The sequence below is a fragment of the Anomaloglossus baeobatrachus genome, chromosome 5 (genome assembly GCF_048569485.1).
Source record: "Anomaloglossus baeobatrachus isolate aAnoBae1 chromosome 5, aAnoBae1.hap1, whole genome shotgun sequence".
In the NCBI taxonomy this organism is placed as follows: Eukaryota; Metazoa; Chordata; class Amphibia; order Anura; family Aromobatidae; genus Anomaloglossus; species Anomaloglossus baeobatrachus.
Genome location: NC_134357.1, coordinates 500,492,626 through 500,514,453, shown reverse-complemented (window position 1 = coordinate 500,514,453; position 21,828 = coordinate 500,492,626). Strand labels below are relative to the sequence as shown.

General features: G+C 47.4%; 1 protein-coding gene across 1 annotated transcript in view; it reads left to right on the top strand.

Annotated features, from left to right (window-relative positions):
- The first annotated feature begins 9,507 nt into the window (after nt 1-9,507).
- Nucleotides 9,508-21,828, top strand: part of LOC142312827 (uncharacterized) — a 253,151-nt gene continuing 240,830 nt past the window's right edge. Inside the window, exon 1 of the mRNA XM_075351813.1 lies at nt 9,508-9,574. The gene's annotated coding sequence lies outside the window, so the exon portion shown is untranslated. The remainder of the gene's footprint in view (nt 9,575-21,828) is intronic.

The following is a 21,828-nucleotide window of genomic DNA, read 5'->3' as shown; positions in this document are numbered from 1 at the left end:
CATAACGCCTATGTCTGCGACCATGGATAGATTGGGCTACTGTGCGCATGGTATTAGTTGTTATTCTTGGCTGTGTGCCTGCATGTTGCTGTGGACTACTCTCTGCAAGAACTGGTGAAGGGCCACTTTGTTGCCCTGTAGACTGGCCTGGAATTACATTAGTGGATTGACTTGTTCCCAAACCCAAATCAGAGGACATTTCTTCTGCGTCTGGCTGGCTGGTGTTGGGGATTGTTGGTGGTTGATATGAGGTAGGCTCCATCTCGGAAGCAGAGGTCGCTGTTAATACTGCTGACTGGGCTTCCTCACTATCTTCTAGATTATCCTCTGTACTTTGAAGAAAAAATAAACAATTAATGTGTGCATTGAAAAAAAACAAAAACGCCATGTGATGTAATGGTTTAAACTTACTTTGGTACTTCCATAATGGGCATGAGGAAGCCGAGTCTTTCATAATGGACATATTTTCTCTTTTTGGCTGCGGCAGCTGTGGTTGCCACTGTGTTATATTCTCTTCTGAACTGGTCACGTGCTGAGCCCCATCGCCGTTTAAAGGGAACCTGTCAGCAGAAATTTCGCCCAAAAGCTAAAAGATTCCCCCTCTGCAGCTCCTGGGCTGCATTCTAGAAAGGTCCCTGTTATTATTGTGCCCCATGTGAGACCAAAATAAAGAGTTTATAAAGTGCTACCTTTTTGTATTCAGATAGTGTAAATGTGACACGGGGGCGGGCTCTCTGGCGTCCGTTATTCTGCCTCCTGGTCCTGTATGCCGCCCCCATCGCTCCTTTCCATAGCTGATGACACCACCCACTGCTCCAGCCATCCCCGTGCATGCCCAGTGCCAGTCTCACGGGACTGAGCAGTGTGACCGCTGGTGACGTGTGCGCAGGCAAGTGATTATGAGCGGAGCTGTGATTGTTATCAGCAAGTACCCGCCCATAATCTCGTGAGCGCGCAAACCTCACCAGCGGTCACACTGTGCTCAGGGTAGTGCTAGACTGTATGGGCTGCTTCTAGGGATGACGTCCCTTTTGTCACGTGATAGGGGCGTGTTCAAAATACTATCACGTGACAAAAGGGACGTCATCCCTGGAAGCAGCCCATACAGTCTAGCACTACCCTGAGCACAGTGTGACCGTTGGAGAGGTTTGCGCGCTCACGAGATTATGGGCGGGTACTTGCTGATAACAATCACAGCCCCGCTCATAATCACTTGCCTGCGCACACGTCACCAGAGGTCACACTGCTCAGTCCCATGAGACTGGCACTGGGCATGCGCGGGGATGGCTGGAGCAGTGGGCGGTGAATCAGCTATGGAAAGGAGCGATGGGGGTGGCATACAGGACCAGGGGGCAGAATAACGGACGCCAGAGAGCCCGCCCCCGTGTCACATTTACACTATCTGAATACAAAAAGGTAGCACTTTATAAACTCTTTATTTTGGTCTCACATGGGGCACAATAATAACAAGGACCTTTCTAGAATGCAGCCCAGGAGCTGCAGAGGGGGAAGCTTTTAGCTTTTGGGCGAAATTTCTGCTGACAGGTTCCCTTTAACAAGATCCACTGTTAAAAAACAAAAAATTGTAAAATAAGGTCCCAAATTATAACAATTGAACAATAAAAAATTAAAACATTATTCTTGTATTGCAGCAATTTAAATAAATTGGAACACACATCCATGTGTATGAAAACAACAACCCATGACACTCATATAGTGACATAACACAATAAGCATGATAAAGTAAACAAGATCTCCAGTAAAAAGATTAAACTACTGTATAATCATTTATCTCCTTTTTTACTTACAAAAATAAAGGGAAAAAAAACCTTCAGTAAGCCATGAGAAACAAAATGTCTATAAACCCATGAAGTGCCATATGTTCCTCAAAAAATTTCCATTATACACTACACATTACTGTTACCATTCCAGACATGGTGACACCAAGGGACATGCATAATAAACCAAACATGAAAATACAACTCAAAATGTATATACATTTCACAGCACATTTACAATAGAAAAAGAACAAAATTGAAAACAAATATATATTTCATACATGTTTAAAGAAGTTGTCCAGTTACCAAAACTGTTTTTTTTTTTTTTGATAAATCTTGCTATTATGTGCCTCTAAACACATCTATCACGTTATTTTACCAATATTATCTTTTATCATGGTCTAGCATAACATCTTCATTTCTGGCTCCAGCTCTGATGGAGTTAATCTCTCTCTTAACTTCCTGTGTTCAGTTACTACAACTTCCATAATCCTTTGCAGTAACTAGCAATCTATCTCCCAACCCATTCTGACTGTTCCCTCCCCTCAGATCTCCACCACAACAGTTCCCTCCCCTCCTTCCTGTGTGCACTGCCTAATCATGGTAATAGAGCTTTTATCCTTTGGTCTTTCTGTGCTGCATGTCACTATCTGTCTCCACTATGGGACTTGTAGTGCAGGTGACCGGATGATACATGTCACTAACTGCCCCTCTCTGTGATTTCTGCTGCATAGTACCAACTGTATACACTCTCACCTGCACTACAAGTCCCATAGTGGAGACAGTGACATGCTCTGCTCTGACACATAGTGTGCTGCATGTCACTGTCTCCACTGTGGGACTTGTTGTGCAGGTGAGAGTGTATACAGTTGGTACTATGCAGCAGAAATCACAGAGTGGAGACAGTGACATGTATCATCCGGTCACCTGCACTACAAGTCCCATAGTGGAGACAATTAGTGACATGCAGCACACTATGTGTCAGAGCAGAGCATGTCACTGTCTCCACTCTGGAACTTGTAGTGCAGGTGACAGAGTGGAGCAGATTGGTCCCATGCAGCTGTGCTGCTGGTGGGAGTATATGATCACACTGCCGACACCGCCCGTTCTCCTGACAGCTGAGCAGAGCGGGCGGGTGGACAGTGTGATCAGATACTTGCGTGACAGGGGGGATTTCAGTGGAGGAAACCCCCCCTGTACTCCAGACTGGAGCCCGTACCTGCCACAGCTGAATGCTGGTAAGCGCGCGCTCTGCCTTCACCGCTCCACAGTAAAGTTCTCCGGCTCCTCCCCTCGATGCTGTGCTGTGACGTGCGGTAGTCACCGCCCACAGCCCTGTAAGTCACTGTGAGTGGCGCCGGCATCCTGTGACGTACCCGTCTTGTTTGAGAGCCCGGAAATGCCGGGACGTCAGAGGATGCCGGCGGCCACAGCTCCAGGCGGTCATGTGACAGGCACTGAGCGTGCAGGATAGCGCCGCTCAGTGCCAGAAATGGAAATAGAGGCCATTGAAGAAGATGCAGACAATAATAAGTGAAAATCATTGGGGGAAAAAAAAAATGGGTGGACCACCCCTTTAATTGTTGCTTGACCACCCTGAAATGCCTTTTGGACATGCATAAAATGCTTTGCAGGCCACATATACACATGCTGACATTACTAGAAAACTGCAATGAATAGTTCAAAAGGCCAAAAAACTACACTATCCTGTTTGTGAGTCTCCAGTGTAGCTCAAAATGAGTCAGGCCCACTAATAGATGCAAAACAAACTATACAAATATGGATATAATCTGCCTACAGAATGAGCACATGTAGGTAAAGACAGAAGCAATGCAAATATGTGTACTCACCATATCTATTTTTCTTTCCAGGGGTACATTGAGACCATCCATTCCTAGGGTAGACTAGCTCTGCCACAGACATCGATGCTCGTTTCACCATTAACCTGTCATGGCAGCCATCAACACGTGTGTCCCACAGCTCTGGATGCCTCTCCACTTCTCCAATCAGCCTCTCTGTATCGATTCTGGGCGCCATGCTCAGTACCTGTGTTGTTCTCTGTGCTCAAAGTTCCCCTGCAGTGAGAGGACAGGTGCCCAGCTGCTGTCTGGCGTGCAAATGAGACAGGAAATGTATGTTTGGCGCCAGAATTAATGGCCATCAATTGACCTGATAGATTGGTACCAAGTGTTTCAGATTTTGTGATGAAAAACTGACACGGACGATACGTGCTGAACACGGACATACTCCGTGTGCGGTCCGTGCAGGCACGGACCCATAGACTAAAGCGGGTCCGTGCCTGCGTGCTGCCGGCCAAAAACGTACATGTCGTCCGTGTAGAAAAGCGCACACACGTACTTACCACACGGACACACGTTCCATGTGATTTTACGTGTGTGTGCCATCTACCATTGAATAACATGGGTCTCCGTGTCTCCGATACGTGCAAATACGTACCGCACACGTACAAAAAAAACGGATGTGTGTTGCGGGTCTTAGATAGTAGTTACCCCTCCCATACATGGACTAAAGGGTGCTTTAAATGCTGCGATATCGGTAACGATATATCGTCGAGGTCACGTCGGTAGTGAAGCACATCCGAGGCCGTTACCAACATCGCAGCGTGTAACACAAATGAGCGACGATTACCAAGCACAAAAACGTGAAAAATCGTTGCTCCTTGACACAACGCTGATTGCTGCGACAGGTACGATGTTGTTTGTCGTTCCTGAGGCAGCACACATTGCTATGTGTGACACCGCAGGAGCGACAAAAATCTCCTTACCTGCCTCCACCGGCAATGCGGAAGGAAGGAGATGGGCGGGAGGTTACGTCCCGCTCATCTCCGCCCCTACGCTTCTATTGGACGGCTGCCGTGTGACGTCGCTGTGACGCCGCACCACCCGCCCCCTTAGAAAGGAGGCGGATCGCCGGCCAGAGCGACGTCGCAGGGCAGGTAATCAGTTTGACGGGTGTAAGCAAGGCTGTGCGACACGGGCAGCGATTTGCCCGTGTCGCACAACCAACGGGGGCGGGTACGATCGCTTGCGAGATCGCAGCGTGTAAAGTACCCTTAAAAGGTGTCAGAATCCACCAATATTGACAGATTCGGCCCACAGTCTAATGTGTATGGGGGACTCTGACTGATGACTCGGGAGATAAGGATCCAACATGTCAGCTTTAGGACTGAAGATCTTTATATTCTCTAAATGATAAGCCTCCAGAGATACCTGGCAGCGGCTCTCTTAAGCGGGCTTTACACGCTACAATTTATCTAACGATGTGTCGGCGGGGTCACGTCGTAAGTGACGCACATCCGGCATCGTTAGTTAAATTGAAGTGTGTGAAACCTCCGTGCGATTACGATTGAATGTCAAAACGTTCATCGCATGCACGTTGTTCAATTTCTAAAAATTGAACGTCGGGTTGTTCAATGTTCCCGAGGTATCACACATCGCAGTGTGTGACATCCCGGGAACGATGAACACAGCTTACCTGCGTCCCGCGTCTCCCGCCGGCGACTATGCGGAAGGAAGGAGGTGGGTGGGATGTTTACGTCCCGCTCATCTCCGCCCCTCCGCTTCTATTGGATGCAGAACGTCCCTCCCACTCCAGGAAGTGGATGTTCGCTTCCCACATCGAGGTCGTATGGAGGGGTAAGTACGTGTGATGGCAGATAATCGTTTGTGCGGCTCGTGCAACAAATTGCACGAGCCGCACAAACGATGGGGACGTGTGCGACCGCATACGAGATCGCACACGCAATTGTAACGTGTAAAGCAGGCTTTAGGCTGCTTTCACACATCAGTTTTTTGGCATCAGGCACAATCCGGCAAAAAACGGATACGATGGATCCGGCGCCAGATGTTTTATTCCCCATAGACTTGCATTAGCGCCGGATTGTTCCAGATGGCCTTGCATTGCATGCGGCGTCTGCGCAAAATCGTTGTCCGGATGCCGGAAAGGATGCAGCATGCAGCGTTTTCTTGCTGCGATGAAAAATCGGACCAAGCCGAATCCGACGCCACACGGCATGTTGTATAATGGAAGCCTATGGGTGCCGGATTCGGCGTCATCCGGCATATGGTGGAAACCAACGATGGATCCGGTTTTGGTTTCTGGGCATGCATAGACGTTGTATAAATAGTCTCTCTCTCTGTTGATGTGTCTGTCGGTCTCTCTCTCTGTCAGTCAGTCTCTCCCTCCCTCCTTTATACTCACCGATCACGGATGCGGCGCTGCACAGCTGTCACACTGCTCTGGCGGCTTCTCCTGCTTTTGAAAATGCCGGCCGCTCATTTTTCCATCTAGTATTCACTGCTTCCCCCGCCCACCAGCACCTATGATTGGTTGCAGTCAGACGAGCCCCCACGCTGAGTGACAGCTGTCTCACTGCAACCAATCACAGCCGCCGGCAGCCAGGTCTATATAGTACAGTAAAATAAATAATTAAAAAAAAGACGTGCAGTCACCCCCAATTTTGATATAGCCAAGATAAAGCCACATGGCTGAAGGCTGTTATTCTCAGGATGGGGAGCCCCACGTTATGGGGAGCCCCCAGCCTAAAAATATCGGCCAGCAGCCACCCGAAATTGCCGCATCTACCCGGCTCATCTTGAATTGCCTTGGTGCGGTGGCAATCGCAGTAATAAGGATTTAATGGCAGCCCATAGCTGCCACTAAGTCCTAGGTTAATCATGGCAGGCGTCTATGAGTCACTCCCCATCATTAATCTATAGTGAAAGTAAATAAACACAAACACCAAAAAATCCTTTATTTGAAATAAAAGACAAAAAAACCCCCTCTTTCACCACTTTATTAACCCCCAAATACCCCTTCAAGTCCAACGTAATCCACACAAGGTCCTACGACGCTACATCGGAAGCTGACAGGACCGTAGAACACCACCGCTCACTGTGAGCTCCACAGAGCAACTGAAGTGAATCGCGCTGTCAGCGGTGACGTCACTCAGGTAGTGCCAGTGTGTGTGCAATGATGATGGGGGTGGTAGTGCCGGTGTATGTGCGGTGATGATAGGAGCGGTAGTGCCTGAGTGTGTGCGGTGATGATGGGGGCGGTAGTGCCTGTGTGTGCGGTGATGATGGGTGCGGTAGTGCCGGTGTGTGTGCGGTAATGATGGGTTCGGTAGTGCCTTAGTGTGTGCGGTGATGATGGAGGCAGTAGTGCCGGTGTGTGTGCAGTGATGATGGGTGCGGTAGTGCCTGCGTGTGTGCAGCGATGATGGGTGCGGTAGTGCCTGCGTGTGTGCGGTGATGATGGGTGCGGTGGTGCCTGCGTGTGTGCGGTGATGATGGAGGCGGTCGTGCCGGCGTGTGTGCGGTGATGATGGGGGCAGTAGTGCCTGCATGTGTGCGGTAATGATGGGGGTGGTAGTACCGGTGTGTGCGGTGATGATAGGGTCTCTCTCCCACTCTCTCTTGGCATGAAAAAGACAAAAAAAAAAACATCAGTTTTTTGCTGGATCCGTCGCATCAGTTTTTACACAATCTGCGACGGATCCGTTGCATCAGGCACAAGCCGGATTGTGCCTGATGGCAAAAAACGGATGTGTGAAAGCAGCCTTTTTGAGAACACAGGAGCACTCGGCAAAGTGAGCAATTTTGTATAAGGGTTTGTTCACACTGGCGTATGACTCGCACAGGAGCAATGGGAGAAAATCTCGTATTGCATTCAGCTCCATGTAAGACAATGCTGCAGCTCAGATCTGCATGTTTTTCCTCACCCCTAATCGGACTGAGGAAAAAACTACAGCATGCTGTGTTTGTCTGCGAGTCGGATCACTCGCACCCATACAAGTCTATGAGTGCAAGTGAAACATTGCACATCTGAGTGCAGTGCGATATACGCATCAGCTCAGAATGTAGGAAATGGAAAGATCACTCTCTCCCTCTCTGCAGCTGTGATCCGATTGCAAGATCGCAGCAGAGCCTGAGCCAAGTGTTATGGTCACTTAGGGGTGACGAGCGTCTGGGAGTGGACTCACTGGGCTGTACAATGGACTCCCTGAAAGGAGCAACCAGTAGCGAAACCCTATACAGGGGCTATCTGGTGCAACCAGGGGCCTAAATTCACGACTGCCAGGAACTCATCTGAGTCTCGCTGGAGAGAACAGCGTGACAGAGGTCTGTTGGGAAACCCTTTGAACAATCCCATTTACTGTACAGTATGTACTATTAGCAGTCTACAGTATTTCGTCAAGCATGACATTGCACACTTATTTGCATAATAGGGTAATTCCCCGTTTTATACGTTCTAATCATAGCTTTTCTGTATGCAAGGTGTCGATTCTTATTGAATTGATGATGCCCTACAACTTTGTATTTCACTTTTTTTCTGTATCTCGTTACGTTTTCAAGATAAAAATTCTAACTCCGTTGTTTTCCACCAGGTTGCGCTATAGGTGGTTTCATTGCGTAGCGCATGGCTACTTTACTACACTTAGACACCACTTCTATTCCTACAGCTGCCGCTGTTCTCAAGTTAATGGCGGTGGACAGGATATGGGTGGACATACTGTATATGTCCTCCTGGTATATATGTCCCATTGTTGGGCTCTTCCTGGTATATTTGTGTGCCACAAAAAGAAAAAAAAACACAAAACATTATACTCACTCTCCTCGGCTCCCACATCACATGGCATCCTCTCTGAGCCGCAATGCATTTCATCTTGATGTGGACATTCCAACGCACATCCAGCTGAATCAAAGCAGTGGCTGGGAGTCGACAGGCTCCCACACCACCCCTGGCAATCGTCACTCTCCTGTCTTCAGCTCACAGAGCGGTTACCTGTCCCCGCCAGCTGCTGGAGCTCTCGCCACCTCTGCTGCTCTGTTACCTGCAGCAGTGTGATGAGGTCGCAGAGTGATGACCTCATCACGGTGCTGCATGCTGGGCAGTGGGATAACGCATCTGTGACGTGCTCTGCCCCACTGATCTTGCCAGCAGCATATGGCTAATTGCATACTATAGCACTGGCCTGGGACTTAGCTTTACTAAGTAATTACCACGGGCCTCGCTCAGCCCGCCTCTTCACCGGGCCAGACACACTAGTCATGGCTGTCATATGACGCAGATGCGTCATATGTCATAAAATATGACAAAAAAAATCACCTTTTGTTCCATAAAAAAAACCAAAAAAAACCCCAATACATAAATATTTGATATTGCCATTTTCACAAATGGCCAATTTATCAAAATATAAAATAAATTAATCTGATCAGTATATGACGTAGGGAGAAAAAAAATAATTGAAATTCCTTAAATAATTTTTTGGGCCTCTGCAATACAATAAGAGGCGATCAAAACACCTAGGCGACAGGAGTTAATTTTTTTTTATAAAAAAATTCCAAATATTTTTTCCTCATCAAAAGCTAAAAAAATGTAAAAAAAAAAAAAGAAGTATATAATAATAAATATTATAATAATAATAATAATAAATATAATAATATATATATAAATATAATAATGTGTCCTTTATCCTTCTGGGATTTAGCACTAGAGAAAGCTGAATCCCTGTATAGATAATGACCTGGTCCTTCTATCCACTGGGATTTAGCTACAACCTACAGCACAATGATACGTCCTACATTGGTACTGCTGGAGGAGGCCCCGCCTCTTCCGGTGACATAATCACCTGACAGTCCAATCAGACGCGACATCCACACACGTGCACTAATGCTCCCTGTACGAGCTCCGCCCCTTCCGGTGACGTCGTCCCACCACTGGAGCAGCGGCTGTGTTGAACTTTTATCCAGTGCGCGGCTCTGCAGGAGGAGGTATGTGGAGAGTTTCCATCACCGGACACAGGCATTATTAACCCCTTCAGTGCGGAGCTTGTTTAGGAGTTCTTGCATTGCTGCATTTTAATAGCCATCGTTTCGTTTACTTTTTCTCTGAATTATGAAGGAAGCACAGGCTACATATTGTCCCCCTCACACAGTCAGGTTCTCCTCCTTCCACTTGCTAACTAGCCTGCCATGAGTGCTACCTGTGGATCTGCTATTTGACGTGTGGTTCACTGCACCTGGGGTCATATAGTGACGTCATTAAGCACCTGAGGTAAAATGGAGGTGGTTCCATCGACCACTTGCTCTTTGCGCACCTGAGGTAAAATGGAGGCGGTTCCGCCGCTCGCTCTTTGCGCACCTGAGGAAAAATGGAGGCGGTTCCGCCGCTCGCTCTTTGCGCACCTGAGGTAAAATGGAGGTGGTTCCATCGACCACTTGCTCTTTGCGCACCTGAGGTAAAATGGAGGCGGTTCCGCCGCTCGCTCTTTGCGCACCTGAGGAAAAATGGAGGCGGTTCCGCCGCTCGCTCTTTGCGCACCTGAGGAAAAATGGAGGCGGTTCCGCCGCTCGCTCTTTGCGCACCTGAGGAAAAATGGAGGCGGTTCCGCCGCTCGCTCTTTGCGCACCTGAGGAAAAATGGAGGCGGTATTGTCGCTCGCTCTCTGAGCACCTGAGGTAAATTGCTCTCTGCGCACCTGAGGAAAAATGAAGGCGGTATTGTCGCTCGCTCTCTGCGCACCTGAGGAAAAATGGAGGCGGTTACGCCGCTCGCTCTCTGCGCACCTGAGGAAAAATGGAGGCGGTTACGCCGCTCGCTCTTTGCGCACCTGAGGTAAAATGGAGGCGGTATTGTCGCTCGCTCTCTGCGCACCTGAGGTAAAATGGAGGCGGTATTGTCGCTCGCTCTCTGCGCACCTGAGGTAAAATGGAGGCGGTTCTGTCATTTGCTTGCTCTCTGCGCACCTGAGGTAAAATGGAGGCGGTTCGGTCACTTGCTTGCTCTCTGCGCACCTGAGGTAAAATGGAGGCGGTTCTGTCACTTGCTTGCTCTCTGCGCACCTGAGGTAAAATGGAGGCGGTTCGGTCACTTGCTTGCTCTCTGCGCACCTGAGGTAAAATGGAGGCGGTATTGTCGCTCGCTCTCTGCGCACCTGAGGTAAAATGGAGGCGGTATTGTCGCTCGCTCTCTGCGCACCTGAGGAAAAATGGAGGCGGTATTGTCGCTCGCTCTCTGCGCACCTGAGGTAAAATGGAGGCGGTATTGTCGCTCGCTCTCTGCGCACCTGAGGAAAAATGGAGGCGGTATTGTCGCTCGCTCTCTGCGCACCTGAGGTAAAATGGAGGTGGTTCTGTCACTTGCTTGCTCTCTGCGCACCTGAGGAAAAATGAAGGCGGTATTGTCGCTCGCTCTCTGCGCACCTGAGGAAAAAAGGAGGCGGTATTGTCGCTCGCTCTCTGCGCACCTGAGGTAAAATGGAGGCGGTATTGTCGCTCGCTCTCTGCGCACCTGAGGTAAAATGGAGGCGGTATTGTCGCTCGCTCTCTGAGCACCTGAGGTAAAATGGAGGCGGTATTGTCGCTCGCTCTCTGCGCACCTGAGGAAAAATGGAGGCGGTATTGTTTCTCGCTCTCTGCGCACCTGAGGAAAAATAGAGGCGGTATTGTCACTTGCTTGCTCTCTGCGCATCTGAGGTAAAATGGAGGCGGTATTGTCACTTGCTTGCTCTCTGCGCATCTGAGGTAAAATGGAGGCGGTTCTGTCACTTGCTTGCTCTCTGCGCACCTGAGGTAAAATGGAGGCGGTTCTGTCGCTTGCTCTCTGCGCACCTGAGGTAAAATGGAGGCGGTTCTGTCGCTTGCTCTCTGCGCACCTGAGGTAAAATAGAGGCGGTTCTGTCACTTGCTTGCTCTCTGCGCACCTGAGGTAAAATGGAGGCGGTTCTGTCACTTGCTTGCTCTCTGCGCACCTGAGGTAAAATGGAGGCGGTTCTGTCACTTGCTTGCTCTCTGCGCACCTGAGGTAAAATGGAGGCGGTTCTGTCACTTGCTTGCTCTCTGCGCACCTGAGGTAAAATGGAGGCGGTTCTGTCACTTGCTTGCTCTCTGCGCACCTGAGGTAAAATGGAGGCAGTATTGTCGCTCGCTCTCTGAGCACCTGAGGTAAAATGGAGGCGGTATTGTCGCTCGCTCTCTGCGCACCTGAGGAAAAATGGAGGCGGTATTGTTTCTCGCTCTCTGCGCACCTGAGGAAAAATAGAGGCGGTATTGTCACTTGCTTGCTCTCTGCGCATCTGAGGTAAAATGGAGGCGGTATTGTCACTTGCTTGCTCTCTGCGCATCTGAGGTAAAATGGAGGCGGTTCTGTCACTTGCTTGCTCTCTGCGCACCTGAGGTAAAATGGAGGCGGTTCTGTCGCTTGCTCTCTGCGCACCTGAGGTAAAATGGAGGCGGTTCTGTCGCTTGCTCTCTGCGCACCTGAGGTAAAATGGAGGCGGTTCTGTCGCTTGCTCTCTGCGCACCTGAGGTAAAATGGAGGCGGTTCTGTCGCTTGCTCTCTGCGCACCTGAGGTAAAATAGAGGCGGTTCTGTCACTTGCTTGCTCTCTGCGCACCTGAGGTAAAATGGAGGCGGTTCTGTCACTTGCTTGCTCTCTGCGCACCTGAGGTAAAATGGAGGCGGTATTGTCACTTGCTTGCTCTCTGCGCATCTGAGGTAAAATGGAGGCGGTATTGTCACCTGCTTGCTCTCTGCGCATCTGAGGTAAAATGGAGGCGGTTCTGTCACTTGCTTGCTCTCTGCGCACCTGAGGTAAAATGGAGGCGGTTCTGTCGCTTGCTCTCTGCGCACCTGAGGTAAAATAGAGGCGGTTCTGTCACTTGCTTGCTCTCTGCGCACCTGAGGTAAAATGGAGGCGGTTCTGTCACTTGCTTGCTCTCTGCGCACCTGAGGTAAAATGGAGGCGGTTCTGTCGCTTGCTCTCTGCGCACCTGAGGTAAAATGGAGGCGGTTCTGTCACTTGCTTGCTCTCTGCGCACCTGAGGAAAAATGGAGGCGGTATTGTCGCTCGCTCTCTGCGCACCTGAGGTAAAATGGAGGCGGTTCTGTCACTTGCTTGCTCTCTGCGCACCTGAGGAAAAATGGAGGCGGTATTGTCGCTCACTCTCTGAGCACCTGAGGTAAAATAGAGGCGGTTCTGTCACTTGCTTGCTCTCTGCGCACCTGAGGTAAAATAGAGGCGGTTCTGTCACTTGCTTGCTCTCTGCGCACCTGAGGTAAAATGGAGGCGGTTCTGTCACTTGCTTGCTCTCTGCGCACCTGAGGAAAAATGGAGGCGGTTACGCCGCTCGCTCTTTGCGCACCTGAGGTAAAATGGAGGCGGTATTGTCGCTCGCTCTCTGCGCACCTGAGGTAAAATGGAGGTGGTATTGTCGCTCGCTCTCTGCGCACCTGAGGTAAAATGGAGGCGGTGTTGTCGCTCGTTCTCTGCGCACCTGAGGTAAAAATGGAGGCGGTGTTGTCGCTCGTTCTCTGCGCACCTGAGGTAAAAATGGAGGCTGTGTTGTCGCTCGCTCTCTGCGCACCTGAGGTAAAATGGAGGCGGTGTTGTCGCTCGCTCTTTGCGCACCTGAGGAAAAATGGAGGCGGTTACGCCGCTCGCTTTTGCGCACCTGAGGTAAAATGGAGGCGGTATTGTCGCTCGCTCTCTGCGCACCTGAGGAAAAATGGAGGCGGTATTGTCGCTCGCTCTCTGCGCACCTGAGGTAAAATGGAGGCAGTATTGTCGCTCGCTCTCTGCGCACCTGAGGTAAAATGGAGGCGGTATTGTCGCTCGCTCTCTGCGCACCTGAGGAAAAACTACTAACACTTACATAGTCACTGGTGTGCATACCTTATCTCCCCATAGTGATGTTTTTTTAGGTTTTTGCACCCAGTTCAGACATAGAATGGAGTTCCAAACGTTATTTTTTTATTTGTTAGTAGTTTTTCGTTTGTGAACCCTCCCCAACCACACCTATTACCAATCCATATCATACGCATAAATACCCTGGGTCTCAGCTTCCCATACACGGTACGTTTTTTAACTGCATGAGAGGACACACACAAGCTAGGGACCCCAGCGTAGAGAAATACTTTGGCGTAGTGTTGGGGCTCTATTGCATTGATCAATTCAGTAGCTAAATTTCTCTTGATTCATATGTTCATGGCAGTAATGCAGGTTCCATTTTTCACATTTTCACTCTTACATATAGCTATTGGATTTTTCAAGTCAGTATTCACACAGCAGTTTCTGCTATTTCATGTATTCCCCTTACATAGTCACTGGTGTGCATACCTTATCTCCCCGTAGTGATGTTTTTTTAGGTTTTTGCACCCAGTTCAGACTTAGAATGGTGTTCCAAACGTTATTCCTTATTTATTCCGTGCATTATGGTCTGAACTTGGACCATACGGCTCCTTTCACACATCATTTTTTTGCCATCAGTCACAATCCGCTTTAATCGATGGATCCATCGCAGATTGTGGCTAAACTGATGCAACGGATCCGTTTTACGACGGATCCGACTTGCTATTGGCTAAATAATTGGAGCATGCTCAGTTAAAAAAAAATTGAATCAGTCGCCGGATTCCGTCATTTGAAGGATGACGACTGATTCTGCGCTCATAGGCTTCCATTCTACCAAACAATGGATGGCGACGGATCAGTCATTGTCCGTTTCTTCGACGTACACAAAAAAATTACTGTGGATATTGTCTCCGTCTGACGGACAAACATTTTTCGACGGATCCGTCGAGGAAGGAAACGTTTGGCCATTTTTCGCGATCCGTCGCTTATATACGGTAAGTCTATGTGAAAAAAATGGATCCAGCGGCATCAGTCGCCGGATCCGGTTGTTTTTGTTTTTTTTTCCAAAATTCAACGGATTGTGACTGGCAAAAAACTGATGTGTGAAAGGGGCTTAAGACTGTGTGCACATGTTGCATTTTTGCTCGCAGATTTTCACAAATCAGAAAGGAAATCCTTATACCAGCAAAGTCTGAGAATCCCGACGTTTTGTGCACATGTTCAGGATTTTTTCTTTGCAGAAAAAAAAAATCTGCAGCATGTCCAATTCTTTATACGTTTTCACCATTAACCCCTTAACGACCACGGGCAGTAAAATTACGTCCTAGCGGTCATAATGTTACTACCCGCGGTCTGCCGTCGGCAGCATGCCGCGATCGGCGCACTTCTCAGCTGATTTTCACAGCTGAGATGTGTGCCTGCTAGGCACGAGCAGAATCGTTATCTGCTCGTATCATTTAACCCCTTAAATGGCGCTGTCAATATGTGACAGCGCCGTTATAAGCGCGATCGCGGTAAACTTTTACTTACCGCCCGATACCGGAAGTCATGTGACGTGATCACGTGACTTCCGGTAGTTGTCATGGTAGCACAGTTTCATGTGATGACTCCTGTACTACACATGAATTACTTTCACTGTGCCCGCGGCCCAGTGAAAAAGAAAGTGAGCGCATCTGCTGTTTACAGCTGTGTAGCTGTGATAAGCAGATAGATGAGAGCGATCTGATTGCTGATCACTATAGCCCCCTAGGGGGACTAGTAAAATAAAAAAAAGGTTAAAAAAAGTTTTAAAAAATTAAAAAAAAACCTAAAAGTTCAAATCACCCCCCATTCGCCCCATTGAAAATTAAAGGGTTAAAAAAATAAAAAAAATATACACACATTTGGCATCACCGCGTTCAGAAACGCCCGATCTATAAAAATAAAAAATAAATTAATCTGATCAGTATACGGTGTAGCGGCAAAAAAATTCAAAACGCCAAAACGACGTTTTTGTCGCCACAACTTTTGCGCAAAATGCAATAAGAGGCGATCAAAACGTAGCATCTGCGCAAAAATGGTACCGTTAAAAACGTCAACTTGAGACACAAAAAATAAGCCTTCACTGAGCCATAGATCCCGAAAAATGAGAACGCTACGGGTCACGGAATATAGCGTAAAACGTGCGCCACTTTTTTTCGGACAAACTTCCAATTTTTTTAACCCCTTATATAAAAGTAAACCTTTACATGTTTGGTGTCTACGAACTCGCACTGACCTGAGGCATCACACCCACACATCAGTTTTACCATATAGTGAACACAGTGAATAAAATATCTCAAAAACAATAGTACTATCGCACTTTTTTTGCAATTTTTCTGCATTTGGATTTTTTTTGCCGTTTTCCAGTACACTATATGGTAAAAGTTATGGTTTCATTTAAAAGTACAGCTCGTTCAGCAAAAAATGAGCCCTCACATGACCATATTGACTGAAAAATAAAAAAGTTACGTCTCTCAGAAAAAGAATGGCGAAAAAAAAACGGAAAGCGAAAAATCGGCCGGTCGTGAAGGGGTTAAAGGCAAGGAAAAAAACGCTGCAAAACTGTGCTTTTTTACCGTAGTGCTTTTCCTGCCAGAACATGCAGATTTGGTTGCAGAATGTCTGGAACCAAATCCGCAGCGTGTGCACATAGCCTGAGACAGACTTCTGAATTCAACATACTTTAGATATAATGGAGGAGGCTCCATCTGTCAGTTACCTCAGTATAATGAAGGGAGTCTATCTGTCAAAGTACTTTAGATAAAATGGGAGGAGGCTCCGTCTCTCTTGGTACCTCAGGTATCAACCGGAAGATGCTAATATTCTGCATCAGAAAAAGTGATTCTATTCTTTCTGTCTCTGATACAATGGAGAACACTCAGACTACTATAGTGGATCCTCTCTTCTTCATTATCTTCCTGACAGGTCTGACCAGGGCTGTGGAGTCGGAGTTAGTTTTGGTTGGAGTCGGTAGAAATGTACCGACTCCGACTCCAGCTTTAAAAAAAAAATGTATTAATATTTCATAATTGAACTTTCATATGAATTTTATAAATGTTACTCAAATATATATGTTCTATCAAACTATGAACAACAGTGATAAGCAGTTCTGCTGGAGATAGACATTTCTTACTTCTTGTGTGTCACTGTTCTCCACTGCCCTTAACGATGCTGAAGTTGGTTTCTTATTCGTCCAGTTTCTTATTCGGGGCTGAAGTTGGTTTCTTATTCGTCAGTTTCTTATTCGGCAATTTAGTTTTTTCAGTTTTTTATGCATTTATCAACAAAAATGACACATCACAATAATAAAATACAATGCACTGATGAGCCCTAATATACATACACTCAAAACCAGCTGCGAAAATAAAAAAAACTGGCAAAAAAATGGGCATCAAAGTGGGCACCGAAGTATGTTAGTGAAAGGGTTAAATGGCTTTGGGCCACTGATCTAACACCACAATTGCATATCTAGTGATGCCTCTAATCAAACTCAAGTGTCTCCAGCCTGGCCCAAAGGGGTTCTGGGCATCAAAACTGGCATCAAAGTGGGCAAAACCCCAGTTTTCACAGATTTGAATAAGTAACCAGTGTTTTTGAGGGGTTAAATGGCTTTGGGCCACTGATCTCACACCACATTTACATACCTAGTGATGCCCCACATCAAATTCAGATCACTCCAGCCTTGCCCAAACAGGCTGGAGTGATCTGAATTTGATGTGTGGCATCACTAGGTATGTAAATGTGGTGTGAGATCAGTAGCCCAAAGCCATTTAACCCCTCAAAAACACTGGTTACTTATTCAAATCTGTGAAAACTGGGGTTTTGCCCACTTTGATGCCAGTTCTGATGCCCAGAACCTGTTTGGGCCAGGCTAAAGTGATCTGAATTTGATGTGTGGCATCACTAGGTATGTAAATGTGGTGTGAGCTCAGTGGCCCAAAGCCATTTAACCCCTCAAAAACACTGGTTACTTATTCAAATCTGTGAAAATTGGCTGTGTGCCCACTTTGATGCCAGTTCTGATGCCCAGAACCCCTTTGGGCCAGGCTGGAAACACTTGAGTTTGATTAGAGGCATCACTAGATAGGTAATTGTGGTGTTAGATCAGTGGCCCAAAGCCATTTAACCCTTTCACTAACATACTTTGGTGCCTGTTAAGGTGAACTCTTAACCAGAGATCACTAGTTGCCTACTGCCTGGTCTAATTGGTGTGGGTCGAGTGCATGCTTGAAAAATGAGATCGGACACAGTCGGATATTCATCTTTCCTCGACAGAAGTCAGCCCATGCTCTGCTTTATTACAACTGAGCTTGCTCTGATATAACCTTGCAAAGGGGCATGTCCGGATGTGTTCATTGGTCAGTGGGTCGAACAATGTATTAGTCCATGAGCTGATTGGTAGGCGTCATTGTAGGCGGGTCTATGACATCATTGGATGGATCCATGGTGATGGTGATGGGAGGGACGTCATCTGGTGGATCCATGCTGGATGGTCTGGTCTGTAATGTCATCTGATCTTTGGTTTGGTCTTCTCTTATATGGTATCTTCTTACACCTGGACATTCCTTGCATTCCAGGCAAGGTGTGGAGAAACAGGCAATGACAGCCACCTTTATATCTGTGTCATGTATATGATCTGAAACCTGAATTATGTAAGGCAAATCGACATATTTTCCACAATGCTCTATGTCCAGAGGTTAATTAAGTATTTCATTTTATGGCTCTCCTCAACAGTGCCCACTTTGATGCCCATTTTTTTGCCAGTTTCATAATTTTCACAGCTGGTTTTGAGTGTATGTATATTAGGGCTCATCAGTGCATTGTATTTTATTATTGTGATGTGTCATTTTTGTTGATAAATGCATAAAAAACTGAAAAAACTAAATTGACGAATAAGAAACTGACGAATAAGAAACCAACTTCAGCCCCGAATAAGAAACTGGACGAATAAGAAACCAACTTCAGCATCGTCTGCCCTTATCTAATCTTATACTTGGTTAACCTCATGCTGCCCCAAACCCCCCTACTTACAATGTATGAAACTGAAAGTGAAAATGTGTTGCTAATTCTTAGTAGTAAAGCTCCTCCTCTAGACTAGATCATACTAGGTGTGCGTCTTCCAAGCATCTCACAGCTGCCTGCTACTCAGAAGAGGAAGACTGTAAGAAGTATTATCCTTTCAACAAACTTTGCATCAGTTAGGCTAGGTTCACACACTGCGTTTTTTGACGCTGCGTTTTTGTGCGTTTTTGCGGCAAAAAAACGCACAAAAACGCACCCGCGTCAAAAAAAGCAGCAAAAAACGCGCGCGTTTTGCCGCGATTTGGTGCGTTTTTTGCTGCGTTGTGCTGCGTTTTTGCTCACTGCGTCTTTATGCGTTTTTTATCAGTGAACAAAAAAAAAAAAGGTCTGATGTCCTTTCCTTCTTCAATATGTTCTTCATTCTCCACTAATGTATGCAGGAGAGCAGACAGCGGCAGAACTACAAGTCTCAGCATACTCCATCCAATAGTGCATGCAGGAGAGCAGACAGCAGCTGCAGAACTACAAGGCTCAATGTGCTCCATCCAGGACTGTATGCTGGAGGGAGAGTCAGGGGTAGCAGACCTACAAGGCTTAGCATCCTCCATCCAATAGTGTATGCAGGAGAGCAGACAGCAGCTGCAGAACTGCAAGGCTCAGCATCCTCCATCCAATAGTGTATGCAGGAGAGCATACAGCAGCTGTCGAACTATAAGGCTCAGCATCCTCCTTCCAGGACTGTATGCAGGATTTCTTTGCCCCCCCCCCCCCAAAAAAAATGACGTGGGCTTTCCCATATTTTTGTATGCTAGCCGGGTACAGCAGGCAGGTACGGGCTGCCCCCAACCCCCAGCTGCCTATTTGTACCCGGCTGGGAACCAAAAATATAGAGAAGCCCTTTTTTTTTTAATTATTTCATGAATTTCATGAAATAATTTTAAAAAAAAATGACGTGAGCTTCGCCTAATTTTTGTGTCCAGCCGGGTACAACTAGGCAGCTGGGGATTGGAATCCACAGTGCAGGGTGCCCATGCTTTCTGGGCACCCTCGCTGTGAATTGCAGTCCCGCAGCCACCCCAGGAAATGGCGCTTTCATAGAAGCGCCATCTTCTGGCGCTGTATCCAACTCTTCCAGCTGCCCTGATGCCGGGTGGCTCGCTGGGTAATAATGGGGTTAGGGCTAGCTGTATAGCTGGCCCTAAGCTCGAAATTCATGGTGTCACGCCAATATTAGACATGGCCACCATGAATTTCTAGTAAAGATAAAAAAAAACCACAACACACAGAAAAATATTTTTATTAGAAATAAAACACAACACAATTAGTGACTCCATCTTTATTGAAATAAAGAACCCCCCTCCGCAGTAATCCTGGGTCAGGGTCCCGCGCTGTCCAATCCGGATCCAATATCATCTGATCGGTTTGCTGGAAGGCAAAGCGATCAGATGATGTGTCAGGATCAAGTGCCTGAATCCCATCACACATCAGCTGATTATATAAAAGCCGATTATACAATCAGCTGATGCATCGGTGCAAGAAAAAAATAAAAAAATACTCACTTATGTGCTGATTACCGGCAGCTCCTGGAGCGATGGGGCGGGAGTCTGATCCTGTCCGATCGCTGCAGCAGCTGCCGGTAATCAGGGATGAAGTCTCCTGACGCATCCGCTGATAGGTGAAGCCGGCTGGCCGCTGGCGTCACCCCGAGACTTACGATCAGCTGATGCGTCAGGGGACTGCATCAGGTGATCCGTCGCCAGGTCCTGCATCCTGCAGGCATACGTACCCGGGGAGACTGCACACTGCCGGAGCGGCGATACCGTGACAGAATCTGGGAGCGGACATGGCACCGGGACCCTGCAGACAGGTGAGTATAACTTTTTTTTTTTTTTTTTTTTTTTTTCTACGGTTCACTTTTGATTGCCGCTTCCACCTCCCGCCCAGACATGGCGCCGCACGGCAGCAGACATGCACAGGACGGGAGGTGGACGCGGCGGTGACGGTACCGGGAGGATTCACGCTTCTGTGTTTACTGACAGAAGGAATCCTCTTCCTGTACACGTCACTTTACTACCCACCTCCTGCGTTTATAGCTGCGTTTTTGGTCTTAGAAACGCACCAAAACGCAGCTATATTTGCAATTTGCGTTTCTCATTGCGTCTTTCAACCTCCCATTGCACTCAATGGATGAAAAGCGCAGTGAAAAACGCGGGAATAATTGACATGCTGCGTTTTTGTGGCACCACAAAAACGCAGCTGAAAAAAAAACAGATGTGTGGGCACAGCAAAAATGAAAACTCAGACTTTGCTGGGGAAGCAAAGTCCTGCAGTTTTGAGGCCAAAAACGCACCCGAAAGACGCGCAAAAACGCCGTGAAAAACGCACTGTGCGCACATAGCCTTAGGCTGCTTTCACACTACGTCTTTTTAACATGCATCCTGAATGTTTTTTTGCTGCAAAAGCGGATCCTGCTTTTACAGCAAAAAACGCATGCAAACGCATGTGTTATTTTGCAGGATCCTGTCACTGGATGTTTAGGGGCAGGAATTGGAGTCATGTGATCGGGAGTGAGGGGAACTAAACGTGCCAGACTGGGAGCCGGCTTCTGACAGCTGTGAGGCTCGTAACCAAGGTAAACATCGGGTATACTTGCTTGGATACCCGATATTTACTTTGGTTACGAGCTTCTGCAGCTGCTAGGAGCCAGCTCCCTGCACACGTAACCAACGTAAACATCGGGTAACTAAGACCGTGGTTAACTGATGTTTACCTTGATAACGAGTGTCCGCAGCTCTCAGGTGGGGGAAAGGGAGGGGGAGAGACAGAGAGGGAGGAGAGAGGGAGGAGTGAGAGACTGATCACGGAGGCTGGCTTCTGTGCATGCTCAGTAGAGCAAGCAGGATCCTGTCTATCAGCATGCAGCGTTCACATGCGGTTGCGTGCTGTTTAGTCAGGATCCAGCAATTTGCAGTATTTGGACGCAGCTCAAAAACGCTACAAGTAGTGTTTTTGAAAGATGCTAAAAAACTGCAAGTCGCTGGATCCTCACTATAACGCACGCAAACGCAGGTGAACGCATGTTAACGCGAGTCCATTGCAAATGCATTGAAATGAAAACGCATTTGTACTGGATCCGTTTTTGCGTTAAAAAAACGTTCATGACGCATGTTAAAAAGACGTAGTGTGAAAGCCGCCTTAACTGTGAGTACATGAGAAATAATAACAGTATTACTGACCACTATATCAGTTGTACGACCTGGCCATAATTTTGTACAATTGTTTTTAGGAAAAACAATTGTCATATGGATTGTGAATGCAGAATTAAAAACCTGAGAATGTCAAAGAAGCATCACAT